The 17,806-nt window shown below is 45.0% G+C and overlaps 1 protein-coding gene across 2 annotated transcripts in view; it reads right to left on the reverse strand.

Moving 5' to 3' along the window:
• The window catches only part of B4GALT1 (beta-1,4-galactosyltransferase 1), a 45,726-nt gene that overhangs the window by 18,736 nt on the left and 9,184 nt on the right, over positions 1–17,806 (reverse strand). The gene's annotated exons all lie outside the window — the stretch shown is intronic.

Below are 17,806 nucleotides of genomic sequence, written 5' to 3' on the forward strand. Positions count from 1 at the left end.
AGAAAGTGCTTGGCTTAAAAGACTAGGGGAAGGCAGACAGCAGATTCTGACATGGTCAGCTACAGAGAGAAGAAAGGAGCCTGTGGAATACACAGTGGTCCAGGTACAGCCCAAGACCACAAGCCCAGGTCCACAGTACTCCACGCTCCTCAACAACCTCAGAACAGGTTCCAGAAACATAAGTCCCAGCAAGATGCTCAGTAGAAAAACTATGCTCAGGACAAGTCAGAATGGGAACCTCAAAGATTAAATTCTGCTTCTGGGAAGCATCCAAGGGCACTGAAAAACAAAAGAACAACAACAAAAACAAAAACCAAAAAAAAAAAAAAAAACAAAAACAAAAACAAAAACAGGGCAACCAAGAAGCCCTTTGAAGTTTTCTACCTCTCCATTGCCTAACTACATCATCACTGAACTGATGTTGTCATTTGGGGACTGTTAGTCTGTGGTGGCCAGCTTCATATATCAGACAAACCAGGCACCAGAGCACAGGGAGGAAGCCATAGAAGGTGGGGCACTAAGCAGATCAGAGACACCTAAAATACACGAATGACAAAGACTCACGCCTGCCCACCCCTGTGCCGGCTCCAATCGATCCTTTTCATCTAAAACATGCAGTAGCTCACATGCCCAGGGAGCAGTTGCCTTCCTAAAATCTACATCTAGCAAAGGAAGCCATGAGCCTGTGCCCCTGTCTGGAAAGTGTTTCTGGACAGCTGCCACCTTCTCTCCCCCCCCCCCCCCCCCCCCCCCCGGGAATCCTCCTCAATCTTATCTCCCTGCTCCTTCCCCACAGGACCTGTTCCCATTAGTTCATTCTCTCCCGAGACAGTTCTGATCAAATCCCCTTCATGGTGAAAGCTGTGTGGCCTGGCACAAAACAAGCCAAATGCCTTGAACAGGCCCTCTGCTGTAGTGGTCTTCCCTAGGTTAGCTATTTCCTTAGCCATTCCCACTTCCTTGAACCAATTAACTTCTTTGCATTGACAGGCAGGCCTCAGCAGAACTTCATCCTTTGATTTTCCTTAGAAACACAGAGCTTAGGCAAAGAAGGACAGCCTCAAACTTAAAAAAGCTGTGCCTCGAATCGTCCCTCTTGGAGGTTAGGGGTCCTGCAGAATCATTTCGTAACAATACTGCTATTGTCACAGCTCTGACCTCCCAAGATGACCTGAGGTGCAGCACTCAGCTCCAGGACAGTTAGTGGTCACCTGGCACAGGGGATCTCAATCCTATCATGGGGATCGCCTGAGGCCCAAACACAGTCTCAGCCCAACTCAGCTGATCACGGGAGGGACATTAACAAAAAGCTCAAAGATCTTGGGTTTAATGTGCCGTGTATGCATGTGTTCCTATGAGTGTGTGCAGGGTGTGGTCTCGCTGAACCTGGAGAGCAATGACTTAGCTAGTCTGAGCTCTGGGAATCTGCTCTGCCCAGCACTGGAGCTACAGATGTATCTGCCAAAACTAGGAGCTAGGGGTCTGCCCTCAGGCCCTCATGCTTGTACGTTACTGGTAAACTGGACAACACAGAACTTGGTGGTTCATTTTCACAAGTCTTGAAACCTTCAAACAATGAAGGTCCTTAGAGATTCCCACTCTTGCTCATGAAACCAACTAGGCTTAGGGGCCTCCATTCCCCAACCCTAAGACAAGACCTCTGGGAGATGTCAAGGTACAGTGGACTCATGACCAACCACTGGGTTCTTCTTTCTTCAGGAAAACCCATGCCATCTACAGAAGTATTGAAAAACATAAACCCTATTTACAAGACCCCAAGAGGAGGCATCTGGATTGCCTTCCTACCAGCTTGCTTATACTTTCTGAAACCAACCCAGAAGGCAGGAGTTCACATGTGGTCTGCCAGGCCTCCACAAGTATACACCTGCAGGGAGAAAAGTGTACTGTGCAGCCCCGGTGGAAAGATGCTGAGTTAAGGAGCCCCAAATGAGAGAGAGAAGCCTGTACCCTAATGCAGCCGCAGCAGTGGGTACTGGACGATCCCTGAACAATTTCCATCTACTCCCATTCATAAATTGCAAGGATTGGACCTGATGAATTCTAGTCCTGACAGGACCAGGAAGAACAAACCCCAAACTAGGATCTTCTGAAATTCTTTTTCTTGTTTTCTTGCTCCCAAGATGGCATGAATGACCAAGCAGAAAGGAAGAAATGCAGATCCTAGATGGGTAGAAGGAAGGATAAGAAGAAACCTTAATTACCCAGCACCATGACCACCCCTACCTGTCACCTACGCTCTCGAAGTGTCTTGCCTTGGTAACAATCACTGTCTCTTTCACTCGGGTGAAATGACCATTCCCCAAATTCTGTTTCCATTCCCTGTGATTGTGTTCCTCCTTGGCTCCAGTGTCAGCCAGGAAGCTTTGGACCTTCTGCCATACCTCAAGGATACACCAACAGTATCTGTAGTTCACTAGATTCGGGTTAGCAAAAGCAGTGACATGACCTAGCAGAAACAACCAGGCCTCAGCCTCAGCTCGAGTCAGCAGGAGGGACCAGCAGGACACCAGAAGTTCAGCTGTGCCTCTCACAGGGAAGTGAAGGTCAGCAAAGACTGAGACTCACAAGCATTGCAGAGCGAGCTGTACCAACAAGCCACACTATCTCTGTACTATTTATACCCTCCAAACATCACATGTCCTCATCACGGTCTTGGTTCATCACATGCATCCAATTAGCCCAAATCCTTGCAAGTGGCAGCAAACTGCAGTGCCCCAGAAGGTTTTGGGTGCATTTCTCCCTATGGAGTCCTGAAGAATCTTTCATCACGTGTCCTTTCATATGCTTGCTTTAGCAGAACATCTTCTCTCCTTGTCTGCTTCAGTAAAACTTTCCTTCACTAGTCTGTGTCCACTTTAATGAAATGTTCCTTCAGGTGTTTGCCCCAGCAAAACACCATCCAACCAACTTACCAAAGAACCCTTGCGTTTCCACTTCAGAGTCTAGTTTCTTGGACTCTTCTCATTGAGGTAGAGCTGGGTGTGTAGCGGAGGTTAGCTACAGATACTGTTGGTATCCATGAGACATTTGTGAGTGGATCAAGCTGCTGCAGCCTGTTAACCTCCAAAGAACCTTTCTAAACAGGTCCACTCCCCACCCCCTCACCCCTGCCACCCCGTATCCTTTCTTTTCCACTACCTCTGGTGGGTGGTGGGCTACAAGGAAGGTTAAAGCATTTAAGAACCATCATTAAAAAACAAAAGTTACAAGACTCCAGGCAGGCAAGGACTGACGGCTTTCTCAAACGGGCCTCTGCTACCAGTGCTCAGAGCTGCCTATGGATGCAGGAAGAGGAACAAGAGGCAGCAGCAGAGGCCTAAGTACTTCATGCTAATCCTCAGGCCGGGCCCAGGCGCTCTCTCTGTGTGGAGCACGGCGTGTGCATACAGGCTCTCTGCGCTGCTGGGCTGGCTTGTATGTTTTCCTGGCTCTGAAATCTGGGAAGCAGGGTTATGAAAGCACAGATGTGAGTTGTCCTCAGCTCCCCAGGCCAAGCACTGCCACGTGGACCTCGCGGCTGGGAGTTTGGGTCATGGCCTCTTGTGTAAGTTGCTCAATAACTTCAATGTGTGAGTTCAACTTTGTAAATTCTGCTGCTTCCTTGAAGAATACAGCAAACACAAATGCACATCTGCCCATATATGTATCAAAAGCAGAGCTAAGCCAGGGGCAGTGGCCACACATTTAATCCAAGCACTCGGGAGGCAGAGGCAAGTGGATCTCTGAGTTCAAGGCCAGCCTGTTCTACAGAACAAGCTCTAGGGCAGCCAGGGCTACACAGAAAAACCCTGTCTTAAAAAAACAAAACAACAACACTGACAGTTAGGCTGGAACCCCTGCTCAGCTCCTGTACAAACTGGGAAACCCCATCTCTCCCCCTTCTACCAACCCCGGCCGCTTGGTGAAAGCTCCAGGCTCACAAGGTTTCCGGCAGCTCACACGAGAGTGCCTGCCCAGTGGACACCATCCCAGCTCGTGGCTGGCACAGCCTCGCTTTAGCCTGGATGTGTGACTTCAATGAGCTCCATCGGTGAGACCATGAACGCACCTGAGAGTTGCCTCCTAATAAATCTGCCTTTATCTACTTTTAATTTTCCTATCAACAACAACAAAAGCAGGACTAAATCTAAGCCAACCCTAATACAGACTCAGCCCTCACTTCCACGTTGGCTGGGCACTGCTTCAGTCCTCTAGACTCTGCAAAACAGGCTGGAACATCCAGTTCACTGATTTCCAGCTGACAGGCTAGTGAGTGGTTCAGGAAGTAAATAATCCTTAGCCTGAGGTTGAGTTACCAGACTAAGAAATGCGGAAACCAAGTCGGTCAAGTTTAACACAGCCCACTAGCAGAGCGTTCTTCCCTCCACAATCAAGTGTTTTGTATCTGCTCAAACGTCTCCCCCACACCTAGGAAAGTAAGAAACCATGGTGGATTTTCATAGTGGAATGGCTTTTTAAATTTTACTTTTAAAATATTCTTCTTGATATTCAAGGGTCAGGTCCCTAAATTCCTTCTGAGCAAGAAAACCCACCATTTGGGGAACATGTAGGAGAAGACATACAGGATTGCCAGGAGACAATCGCCCTCAGAGCTATGATTTTGTATTTGTTCGTATTCCGCGGCCAGGTCTCAGATCTCTTCACCTCGGCCCTCTTCTGGCCTTTCCCCCAGTGAGGTGCTGTTCCACGGATTCAGTGTGTGTGTGTGTGTGTGTGTGTGTGTGTGTGTGTGTGTGTGTGTGTGTGTGTGTGTGTGTTGGATCTTTCCTCTCTGTGGCTCTGATTCAAAAGGGCAGGAAAGCACCAGAGGTTAGCAACAGCAAGACTGGGCTTGAGAAAAATATTATTAAACCAAAGCTAATGATACAAGCCAATAATCACAACACCTAGGAAGTATAGCTTAATCAGAAGATCAAGACCAGCCTTTGCTACCTGAGGTTCTATCTCAAAACAACAAACAAACAACAACCCCCCCCAAAAAAAAACCAAAACCAACTCAGGCGGTCTTTAAATTAGAAATGAGAGCAGTGACTACTACACGGAGCTCACCCCAAAGCTTTCCTTCAGCCCGTTGAGGGCTCTCTAGGTATGTGCACTGACTGTCGTCACCAAACCTATTCATGCTTCTAACATGAACCCCTAGGAAATTTGTTCTTTATTTTCATCCACTTACTCAAAATATTCACAATGCCAAATTCACTCAAACATTTACCTCATTATTAATTACTATGTACCAAGTGGTACTAGGCATACAGAAGGTGGGCTAAGAAGTGGCCAGTTGCCCTTAGTGTGGCTGCTGAGAAAAACACAAGACAAAACATTAGGAAGGCCAGCACAGCTCACCACAGTGGGGAATGTGAGCATGGTGACCTGGTACCAAAGAGGGGACATCAACCCAGTGCCATGGAAGAGTCAAGGAAAGCTTTGCAGACAAGTGACTAGCTCACCTGGGCCTTTGGTGCCCCTTGGGGTGGGAGTCATCACACAGATTTGTATCCACTTGCCGGTGAGCTGCCTCTTCTAACACATAAACACACCAACAAAACAAGCAAAACAAGACCCCAAACAAACAAAGTCTTTCCCCCAGTGGCCTGCTGCTCGCTACTGTCCTAAACGACAGACGTGCACCGTGAACTCCAAATGAAGATTTGACGCACATGAAGAACCCGGAACGGACTCTTCATTCCCACGTGAAGCATTTCTTACTGACTTGTAAAATCTAACTCAGGGTGAGGCGCTCACTACCACACTGAAGACCTGAGTGTGATCCCCAGGAGAGAACTAGCACCTCCAAGTTGTCATCTGAGCATTACACCCATGCTATGGCACATGCTATAGCACGGGTACACACATCACATACATACATGCCACAGCCTAGTTTGTTAAGACCAGGCTAGTGTGATGGCTCAGTGGATGATGTACCCACTGAAGACCTGAACTTAAACTTGGAGATGGATGGAGAAAACTATCCCAAGTTGTGACTTCCATGTGCAACTATGATATGTGCACCTCAAACACACACAGAGATAAATAAACTGTCATTTTACATTTTTAATTAACAAAATTTAAACTCTCAAGCAATTTCAAAGGCACTATGCCCCTCTCCCACCCCCTTTAGAGGCAGGGTCTCACTCTGCAGTGCTGGGTGACCTGGAGCTCCCAGAGACCTGTGTGCCTCTACAAGGTGCTGGGACTAAAAGTGTGCCACCACACTCAGCATAATTTACTTCTTAACTCATTGTTTCTGTCATTGTATTGTACCTTTGGGACATGTCTTTAAAGCTGAACTAATAATCATTTAAACTATAACCCAGGAAAGGTGATCCCAGCTTTAGTTCCACTGCCAAAGAAAACATCTTCTAATATAAAGATTTCAAATGAGGGCTGGCAAGATGGCCCAACAGGTAAAGTTTCTTGTTGCCTAAGGATGCAGACCTAATGGGGGAGGGGAGAACCACCTTCCACACTTGTCCACAAGTGTGCCATGGAACACATACTCAAAGACACACATACATTAAATAAATAAACGCAAAAAAAAAAATAAGATGTAAACCATATAGCTGTGGGTTTTCTGTTTGTTTGTTGAGACAGATTCTCACACAGCCCACGTAAGATTCAAACTCCCGATGTTGCTGAGGTGACCTTGAATTGATCGAGTCTCCCTGTCAAGTGCTGGGATTCCAGTGTACAGCTCTGCCTGTTTAAATCACAGGATCTCACTATGGAAAAACGTTCTCTCTCCCTACATGACGCCTTGAGCACAGGCTCCACACCCGTTCTTTCTGCCACCTCAACACCCACAGTTAGAGCCGGAGAGGGTGGGGAGCCCCTTCCAACAGGAAGCACAACACATCTGTGGTTTAAGAACTCCATACTTAGAGGGAAAAAACGAAGTATTTAATCAAAAAGTACAAGAATCTGCCAGACTAGACTGACAAGGCAAGGCAAGAAGGTCAAGCAGAAAGCCACGTCACGGTGGGGACGCTTCCTCCTCTGTCCATCTCTCTGCTTGGGACAGCCTTGTCATACACCCACAAAGCCCCACTTTGTAACCTTCCATGTCCAGAAAGTAGTTCACCAACAATGAGCCACCAAGTTCTTGGAACTGCTATTTCTCACACAGTGACACATGCCTGTCCACATCATTAAAGACCTACACAACCTTTATGCACTGTGGCTGGCTTTTGAAACGCTGGTGAGAGAACCACCTATTGTACTTGAGCCACACAGAGGGGGTCACACTGGGAGACTCACCCAGACATTCTGAGTAGCCCAGAAAGCAACATCATTGATTTCTATTTTAAATTTCTTTAGTTGTGTGTGAATGTTTTATTTCCATATATGTACACCATATGTGTGTCTAGGGCCCTCAGAGGCCGAAAAAAGGACACTGGATCCCCTGGAACTGACATTATACACAGTTATGAGTCCCCATGTAGATGCTGGGAATTGAACTCAGGTCCTCTAGAAGAGTAGCAGCTGATGTCAGCCACTGAGCAATGCTCCAGCCCCGGGAAGCTGCATCTTGATATGAGTGCTAGGGTTGTTTTTGTTTGCTTGACTGGTTGGTTGGATTGAGTTTGGGTTGAGACAGGGTTTTGTGTAGCAAACACACTCATCTCTATACACACTCATCCATCTCTATACACACTCATCCATCTCTATACACACTCATCCATCTCTATACACACTCATCCATCTCTATACACACTCATCTCTATACACACTCAACCATCTCTATACACACTCATCTCTATACACACTCCTTTCTAGACTCCTCAGCAAGGTCTGTTTCCAGGCACAGCTTCTGATTCATCAGCTGCTGACACTGCTCAAAATAAGTTTAAAATTTAAATTTAAATTTTCTCTAGGCCACAGGAGAACCTCACACTACCATACAAACCAGGCTTTTCACCCTATGCTATTCCTTCCTGTGAGAAAGAAGCCAATCTCCAAATCTCAATGTCCGATTCAGGCTGTAGGACGACCAGAAAGGCCTCAGCCTTGGCCATTCAGTCCATGGAACTGTCATTAAAATGCATTAAGACTTATAAATCTAAAAGGAAACAAAGTTATGACCAGTTATATCACCTTGAAGAGTCAGAACTCACCTCAAACCAGACCCTACAGACTTCTGCCCAGGCCAGAGGAGATACCACAATTCCTTCGTATGAAGGGTAAGACAAGAGGGGCTGACCTTGCCAGGAGCAATCTTGGATCTTAAGAGTTCCCCTCCCTTGCCTTTAATAAACCTTTAGACCATCATGATCCATGGAGGACAGGCGATCCTAACAGTCCTGCCTATGCTGTCCTCATGCTATTCTCTCTCTCTCTCTCTGAATTCTTAATGTCAGGCTCCAGGGGGTAAACTGAGGGAGACAGCATAAAAGTTAGGTTTTGCTTGACTTTGCCAAGCTAAACTCTTGTATGCATCAGTTGGCTATGGCCCTTGAATCCAGTAGTGGCAGTGGGAACAAGACAGTGCAAGGAAACTTCCTGAAGATTCCAGAACTACAGTAAACTGACAGTTTGCTTCTGTTCAAAAGTGGAAAGGTTTCCACCAGCACTGAAAACAGAAGACTCTAGGCTCTAGGATTGAGTTTGTGGCTGGAGGTCAAGAATGTTTATGGCCCACTAGCTTCCATTAGCTTGGTGTTCACCTTTGTGGAGGAAATCCAAGAATGAATTTCTACTTTGTTTGGTGCAATCCTAAACAGAGATTTACCTCCTTTACCTCTTAACCTGGATTCATATAATGTGTGCCTGGCTTTTTCTGTCAGTTCCTGAACAAAGGTTCCTAGAAACCTCATGGTAGGTGGGGAGGTGGATAAAATATTTACTGTGCAAGCATGTGGACCCTGAGCTCAAATTCTCAGATCCCACACAAAGCTGGGCTTGGAGCACACATCTCTAATCCATGTCCTGTGTAAGGTTGCTCCACAGAGCGATATCTGGGCAAGCAGCATGGGAACCATGGGAGTATCTCTAGGTACTCAGAATCAATAGGCTAAGTGTACACATGGCAACAGGGATGGACCCAAAAAACCCAAAGTGAATCCCTGGCAGCTAATTCTTGTTTTCTACATACATTCTCTCCTGAAAAGAACTAAGACTCACTGAAGAAATGGCTGGTGCCAGGGCAGAGTCAAGGAAAGAACAGCCTCCTAGAATACCTTACTCCTTCCTGAAAGAAGTTGCTCCAAGAACAACAGACTATATCAAAAGGATAAAACAGCTACCCAGTGGGAGACAATTCCACTGGTAAACCTGGGATGGTAAGCATTGGAATAAAGTAAAAGCCAAGAATCAACAGTCTAGCAGGTTGTTTAGGTATTTAGGAATATATATTCATATACATATGTATATAACAACAGTTAGTGAAGAAAACAAGACCATAAATTGAAAGAGAGCAAGGAGGGGCACATGGGTGAGTTTGAAGACAAGAAGACGAAGGGAGAAATGATGTAATTATAATTAAAAAAGAATTTTTAAAAAAGCATTCATATTCTGCATTCATAAATCAAAGAGTAGAGGAAAGGAGAGAACTAATGGGAGAGGGACTCTTTAAGTACCAAATACAAAGAAATCAACCACTATAGTAATTGATTCAGGAATAAATAAATAACTATAGATGTTAAAAACACTCCTGTGGAGAAAAGTGGGAGGAATAACAGAATATTTACATAATAGGCTGAGGAGAAACACAAGTATAAGGCCAGCCTCGACTACATGGTGAGACCCTGTCCAAGCAAAACACACAAAAAGAATAATCATGAACAAACAGCAAACCTGAGGAAATGTCTACAAAATAACCGGCTTGTACTCTTCAACAAGGTTCTGTCAAAATACAAAGGAATTCTGAATATAATACACAATTTCTGATTTTCTTTTTAACCACAGTATTGGTACAGCAGAAAAATCTTCATATGGTGGTGTATTTAATGCCTAGGATTCAGGAAGCTGAGAAGGAACATGAATTCTAGACCAGCCATATTGCAGAGATCTAGTCTCAAAACACATGGGCACACTGCACATACACACACACACACACACACACACACACACACACACACACACACGTCTTCTAAAGCTGGGGTTCGGTGGTAACACGCTTACCTATCATGTGTGAGGTTCTGGGATGGAGGAGGGCTTCGGTGCAGCTGTCCTGTATAATGAGCTCCAGGACAGTGTGTACTGTACAGTGAGACCTCATCTCAAACAAGACAGAGCTGTCCAGAGTTAAAGATGGGAGACTCTGACTAGTAACTGGGACTTTGGAAGGGACTAAACTGTTGTGTATTTTGATTTTGGTGGTGCTTACACAAATATACGCATGTTTGAGTCCATGCAACTACATGACAAATAAACCAATTTTACTGCATGTAGATCTAAAAACTGTGGTGGTTTTAAGTTAGAAGGACATCGTACACACTCCAGTGGTCTCTCTGTGGCAAGTAGAGACACGTGTGCTGCAAACACAGGAGTGGGACTGCTTACGGTGGGGTCAGTGGCAAAACAATGGCAAAGTATGTCCGTGAATAAGGCAGGAGAATCGATCAGTACAGCAATGGAGAACTGAAGACTGGTAAGAGGGGGAAAGAAGAACCTAAGAAGTGGCCGTATAGAGTGAGGTGTGTTTGTTCTTCAAGGGCTGCCGGTGGGGGTGGGAGGGAGGAAGGCATGTGACTCCTAGGCCTGCAGGTCTGGGTTATATGTTAGCCATGACAGCCTGCCATGAACTTCATCCAGAGCAAACTTATGTCTCTACTCTGGCTTTTGACTTCTCAGCTCCCCGAGTAAATTCTGATTTTCTATGTAGGGCTGTCTGCATCTTCAAATTCTTTTTTTTTTAAAGACAGGTTTCTCTGTGCATCCCTGTATTATACAGGACTTGAATAGATCTGTAGACCAGGCTGGCCTCAAATTCACAGAGAGCCCCACCTGCCTCTGCCTCCCAAGTGCTGGGATCAAAGGTGTGCACACAGCCACATCCACAGAGCTATAAAGCACTTGCTGACAGTTTTACTCTTCTGGTAAAACAGCAATTTAGCATCCCAGCACATACGTATGGAAAGCTGTATTGCTACATCAGTCAGTCCTTTGATCAGTTCCGGAGCCCTGATGTAACTTCCTGACCTACAATGCTACTTACCTGTATCTCCTTCTCCCTCCTCCTAGGACCAAACTTTAGCCTGTAGAAAGCCTAATAGGTTATCTGGGCAATCAGCCAACCATGAATTCCAGGCAATACTAAGCTATCAGAAGCACTGTAAATGCAGCTATCTCTAATTTCCCTGTACAGGGTGGGGATAATTATAAACATACACATTCTTACCACAGTGCCTGGCACTTAAGAGATACTCAGTGCTAATTCCCCTTCTCCCCAGACTCCCTAGAACGTGACAAGGAAATGTTCTATTGACGTAAATGTATAAACTTTATCACTGAACTTTGATCCACTGGCCAATGCGATGGATCGGCAGAATCTGGTACTTACGAGGACCCCAGGGATATGAGAGACGGAAACAACAGCTGTTCTGCCCACCATCCAGGGGTGAGCACCAAAATGTTAGGGAGCCAATTTAGGACTCATGAAGCCCTTCCCAATTCTGAAAATAACCTGAAGTCACAGTTAAGAGACAAGAAAGCAGAAAGCCTGTGTAGCTAAAGATGGCAGAGATAAAATTAAAAGATGAGTGAGACTTTCTATATAAACAGAAAGCCAGGTCCAGGTGGCTTCCCAGAGAAGTATACCGGATGCTTAAAAGGGTTAGACAAACTGACACCTAGTTTTTCAAAAACAGAAGAGGTGGGGATATGCCCTCCTCATCCCCTGAGGCATCGTTATTTTCCTAAAACCAGACAAAGATGTCACAAAGAAAGACAGACAAATCTCTTATAATTAAAAAAACTAAAACTATACACTATTAAACTCAAACAAGCAAAAAATAAGTACACTATATACTGTGACCAAATAATATTTATCCTGGGCATACAAGGTTGCTTTAATAGCTAAAAATCATTCAACATGAAAATGCATTATATCAACATAATGGATCAAAAAGAAAAAGAAAAACAAACAAACCCACATGATTAACAAGCACTGTCAAAACCCACAGCATTTCTTTTCTTTTTTTTATTGGATATAGTTTACTTATATTTCAGATGTTAGCCCCCTTCCCAGTTTCCCCTCCATACCCCCTACCTTATCCCCCATCCCCCTGCTTCTATATACACTGGGGGATGGAGCCTTGGCAAGGCCAAGGGCTTCTCCTCCCATTGATGCCCAACAAGACCATCCTCTGCTACATGTGCAACGGGAGCCATGGGTCCATCCTAGTACACTCTTTGGATAGTGGCTTAATTCCTGGGAGTTCTGGTTGGTTAACCCACAGCCTTTCAATGATAAAAACACCAGACTAGAAACAGAGGGGGCTTCACCATTCTTTTTTTTTTTTAATCTTATTTGTGTGTGTCTGTGTGTCTGTGTGTGTGTGTGTGAGAGAGAGAGAGAGAGAGAGAGAGAGAGAGAGAGAGAGACAGACAGACAGACAGACAGACAGACAGACAGACAGACATGTGCCAAGGTATACATGTAGAGGTCAGAGGCCAATTTGAGGAGGTCATTTTTTTCCTTCCTCCATGTAGGTTCCAGGAACCAAACTCAGGTTGTCAGGTTGTTAGGTTTCTGGCAGTCGCCTTTACCTGCTAAGCCATTTTGCAAGCCCCCTAACAGAATTCTTCGTTTTTGTTTGTTTGAGACAGGGTCTTACTATGAAGACTCAGATATCGGTCTGTTTCTACCTCTTTAGTGCTGGGATTAAAGGTATATGCCATAAAAACCTGGCTTCCCAACACAACTCTTAACAGTGGAAAACCGAGTATTTCCCCACTCAGGAAGAACAAAAGGATATCCTCTTCTGCCATACCTAGTCCACATTCTGCCATACCTAGTCCACATTAGAACAGAGGTTCTAGTTAGGACAGTTAAGCAAGAAAATGAGCTGCTGTGGGAGTTTAGAAGAACTTTCCCATGCCTAGCATGTGGGATGCTGAACCAATATGACATCATGCACACATGATGCAGCTGTGGCTGTAGTCCAGGACTCCATGTTCAGAACAGCTCTGTTTCACACCAACCAACTTATCAACTCATCTGTAGCTTTTACCTTCCTGTTTAGGCACCGGGTTTGCCAGGTGAATCTAAGCAGATGTGTCTGCCAAAAGCAACCTCGGATAGTTATGATGGCAGCCCAACATGTTATAATTTACATGGAGTGTGTGTGTGTGTGTGTGTGTGTGTGTGTGAGAGAGAGAGAGAGAGAGAGAGAGAGAGAGAGAGAGAGAGAGAGGGAGGGAGGGAGGGAGAGGGAGAGAGAGAGAGAGAGAGAGAGGGAGGGAGGGAGGGAGAGAGAGGAAGAGAGAGGGAGGGAGAGAGAGGGAAAGAGAGAGAGAGAGAGAGAGGGAGGGAGGGAGGGAGAGAGAGAGAGAGAGAGAGGGAGGGAGGGAGGGAGGGAGGGAGGGAGAGAGAGAGATCTTTCTTGTAACTCAGCTGCACAGCTCTCAAGTGAGAATTTGTAAATGACAACATCACGTGAGACAGGGCAGGTGTGAGTTTCTTCAGTTAAGCCTCAATCTGGTTCTCAAGGCCCACTGACAACTCTCTCAGCTTTACAAGGTGGCAGCAATAAGCACTCCAGTATCCTACAATAAAGCCTCTTAACTAATCATGGCCACACTAGCAACATCAGGCAGAAAGTCATTCCAATGAGCGTTCAAGCAAACCTCCATTTTATCTCGTGATAAACTGAGACACTGGCAAGAGAACTGGGCATCCTGGATTTCAACTCCAGCCCCCATGTATAACATAGAAGGCTATCCCAGGCCTATGTCTGAGGTATTCTACCAACACTCCAGACAGACAACCTAACTGAAGATACTTATATTTATTCTCCATTATTTTGTTTCAAGACAGGGTTTCTCTGTGTAGAATTCTCCATTTAAACTTTTTTGAAGATTTATTTATTTTATGCGTATGAATGTTTTACCTGTAAATACGTATGTTCACTATGCGTGTGCCTGGTACCCAAAGAAGTCAGAAGAGGGCTTCAGATCTCCTGGAATTGTAGTTTGCAGATGGTTTTGAACCACCACGTAGATACTGGGAATCAAACCAGGCTCTTCTGCAAGAGGAGCAAGTGCCCTTAATTTTAACAACATACCTTCTCACCTCTCCACAAACGTCCTTCTGGCTTCTTCCCAAAACACTCAACTGTTGTGGTTTGAATATGGACAAACTGTCCACGTAGAGACGACTGTGGACAGCCATAAATACCTGGCACACTTCACACACGGAGGAAGCACATACTCCAGGAGCGTTCCCAGTGTGGATTTGACAAGATTCTTGTGTCCTGGAGTCGGTCTGTCCACACTGGCCAGGCCCGGAGACGACAAGTTTCCACTTCCCTAAGCTTTGGTCACAGTTTCACATCTCTGTACTTGGAAATGACTTTCCTACGGAACTCAGTGCACGCCTCCTGTGCCCAGGGAACAGTACTGATCAATATTTATATGCTTCGTGTCATTGAGTCCTCTTGTCTACACTCTAAGACATGATCCCACCTCACACAGGTAAAACCAACTCTGTCCAGATGCAATGAACCTAGAATGCCCTCTTAAGTCAGAAGAAAACTGTGAATTTGGTAGAAGATTCAGGAAGAGCCTAGAAGAGAAAGATAGTGTCCCTTGTAAGTTGAGAACGGCTTCATCTCCTGAATCTATAAAGTTGGGATCATTAGAAATCACTGGCTCTAATCACTTTACTATTTAGGCAGGTTTTTATTAATCTCTCAAAAAGGTCTGTCCTGACATGTATGAGGTACTGAATTCAATCTCCACCTGTAAATAAAAATGTGCAAGGAAAATACTAGCCCTTCATATTTAGGCAACTGCATCAACTTATTTTTAATCCAATATAATTTCACCATTCTTTGATTTGGGTACTGTTACTAGATTCTGTACACCTGAGTTATATGGGAATTTGTCCACTCAGGTTAAATGACCAAGCATTCAGGTCAGTCTGTCGGAAGCTATTAATAACAGTCTCTATGGCTGACTTCATACGGGTGTGTTACCAGCAACCAACTCACAAAGGTTTAGATCAGTATCATTTTAAAGACAGGTTTTTATAGCCAACATCTGATCCCATTCTACAGGGTTGACTTACAGGGTTGGCTTTACATATAGGAAGAAGGAAAGGTCATTCTTAATTGTATGAACCCTTATGGAGTACAAAAAACCAACAGACTCCTTTTTAGAATACTGAGTACCTGGGCAGGAATGGCCTAGAGGGAATTACTGTCAGGAACAGGGAACAGCGCGTTTCACTTGGGAAACCATACACACACACACACACACACACACACACACACACACACACACACACACACACGGCTCAGGATAGATTCAACACTCTCTTAGCTGCACATTTTTTAGAAGCCAGAAATGCCTAATGTGGAGACTATGAATGACTCCAAACTGCTCAGAAAGCAATGTGGTAGTTTGAACCTGTCATCAACATGACCATATCTGGCCAGATTCCTTCCAAAAATTTATCCTGAGGAAATCATGTAAGTGAAATAAAGAGCTATGCCCTGCAAAATGTGTTGAAGATTATGACAGTGAAACCCAGAATGAAGAACACTAAGAGATCATCAGTAAGGTTAGTAAAGAGGCATGAGGCTGAGGCAGGAGAATTATGAATTTCAGGTCAGCCTAGACTACATAATGAAAATCAGAGTATATCATATGAGAAAAATTTAATTAGAAAACTAAAAATTTTGTAATTAAAGAAAATTTAAACCTGATGTAGTGGCACTCAGGAGACAGAGGCAGGTGGATCTTTGTGTCAGAGGTCAGCTTGGTCTACAGAGCAAGTCCCAGGACAGCCAGGGCTATACATAGAAACTCTGCCTTAAAAAATTAAATTAAATTAATTTTTTAAAAAATCTTAAAAAGCTAAAAAGATACTAGGCAGCCACAACAAAAGATAATCAGGCAAAATTACACTTTGGAAGGTAATGGATGGAACCAACTCAGTGGGTAAAGTACCTGCTCGGCAAGCTTGGGAATCTGAGTTCAGACCCACAGCATCATATAAAAGTCAGGCATGGTGGCACATGTCTGCAAACTCGGTGCTGGGAAGAACGAAACAAGTGGACCCCATAGCTTGTAGTCGGCCAGACCAGCCAAGCGAGCTAATGAGAGACCTTCTCAAAACTAAGATGGGAGGCTACTGAGGAAGACTTAGGACACTGGTCTCTAATCGCTAGACTCCACAAGTGGATGCACACACAAGCACACACACACACACACACATACACACACACACACACGCACGCATGCATGCACACAAGAGTCTGGGCTGAGGATGTGGCTCAATGGTACAGTCCTTGTCTAGAATATATAAGGTTCCCAGTTCAATTCCTGGCCCCCGACTAGGGGGAAATTCATCAAAAGTAAGAGTTAGAGTCATCCAATCCTGTTCAGTTTCCCATCCCATTCCACTCATATCCACTGTTTGAAAATACCACATGGAATGTTCCAGAAGCAAGTCACCATCTTAAATAACTTGTATTATAGCATATTGGTAAACAATTATAAAATCACTCCATTTTTACTGTTATTGTCTCTTACTATGCTTGATTTATAAATTAAAGTTTGTCATGGGCAAATGGGTTTCAGTACAATTTTTGTGGCCTCAGGTATCCTCCAGGGATGATACAGAATAATAACATAACCAGAGCTTCACATGTGCTAGGCAGCATTTTAGGCCATTTCATGGCCACTCGCTAAACCCGGAATCTCTTAAGTAGATCCCATTATGACCCCATTTTAAGGCCCAGAGACAGTAACAATGTTCTCACATCTCACAACTGCCAAGTATGACAGGGATATTCCTCACTTCGCTTTTGTAGTAATTTTCTTTTTTGTCTGTGTCTGTATGAGTGGATACTGTGTCTGCCAAGTATGCTTAACAGTCAGGAGCTAGAGTTACAGTGGCTGTGACCCAAACTTGGGTCCTCTAGAAGAGCAGTGCATGCTAATCACAGAGCCATCTCTAGGCCCTTTGCTGCATTTCTTACAGTCAGTCATGCACCTGCTACAAAATCACGCCCATCTGACAGTGTCAGCAAACTCCTCAGAAGAAGCCTCACCACAAATGCTCTCAAAAGTAGTGGGTGGTGAGCGTCACAGAAATTTCTGAGGCCTTTCAGACTATAGCTACTACCTCTACACTGACCCCACACTAGAACTTAAGAAAAGTCAGTCCACTTGAACTTCAGAGAGATGGCATGACCTAAAGGAGTCTAGATTGGTCGAATACTCACAGAGAACTTTGAGTCCACTGGTGTTTCAGGCTTGCCTCTGCCCTCTACAGACAATGCACTGGTTCTGCAAACTCCCAGAAACTCCCTCATTCACTGCCTCGCTGAGGTCCCTTGGCCTCTGCCGCTCCCAGCCCTGTCAGGCAGCACTGTCTCTTCCACCATCTTCCCTCCGCCACTGTCACTTCCTGTCCACTCTTATCCTATGGGTAAGTGGAGGGCAACAGCTGGACAGCTGGCTGTCTGACAGCAACTAGAAGAAATCATGAGCTATTTCCAGCAATAGACCCCAGCCCACCACAGCACAGGAGTGTTCAGACAGGCTGAGACAGGGTTTCCAGAGCCTGTGTGTAAGGGGCCCTTGGTTTCTAATGCTGGCCCTAGTTCAGACCACCCAT

Source organism: Micromys minutus, assembly GCF_963924665.1.
Source record: "Micromys minutus genome assembly, chromosome: 26".
Lineage (NCBI taxonomy): Eukaryota > Metazoa > Chordata > Mammalia > Rodentia > Muridae > Micromys > Micromys minutus.